Source organism: Gavialis gangeticus, unplaced genomic scaffold, assembly GCF_001723915.1.
Source record: "Gavialis gangeticus isolate Ggan-Ray unplaced genomic scaffold, GavGan_comp1, whole genome shotgun sequence".
In the NCBI taxonomy this organism is placed as follows: Eukaryota; Metazoa; Chordata; order Crocodylia; family Gavialidae; genus Gavialis; species Gavialis gangeticus.
Genome location: NW_017729033.1, coordinates 64,610,214 through 64,610,438, shown reverse-complemented (window position 1 = coordinate 64,610,438; position 225 = coordinate 64,610,214).

Genomic DNA, 225 nt, shown 5'->3' with positions numbered 1-225 from the left:
AGCCCTCCCAGGCAGCACAGGACAGCGGGGGGCAGGAGGGCCTGGCCTGGGGCTGCTGGGCCTCTCCCTCTGCCCCAGACTGTGCAAGTGGGCCCCCAATCAGCCAGACAGCAGTTGGAGCTGCTGGTAAGTGCTGAGATTTTGGGGGGGGGGATTTTTTAAACTATGGGGTGGGGCAGGGATTGGGGGGGCTTGGAGGAATGGGGGTATGGGGCCAGGCAGGGC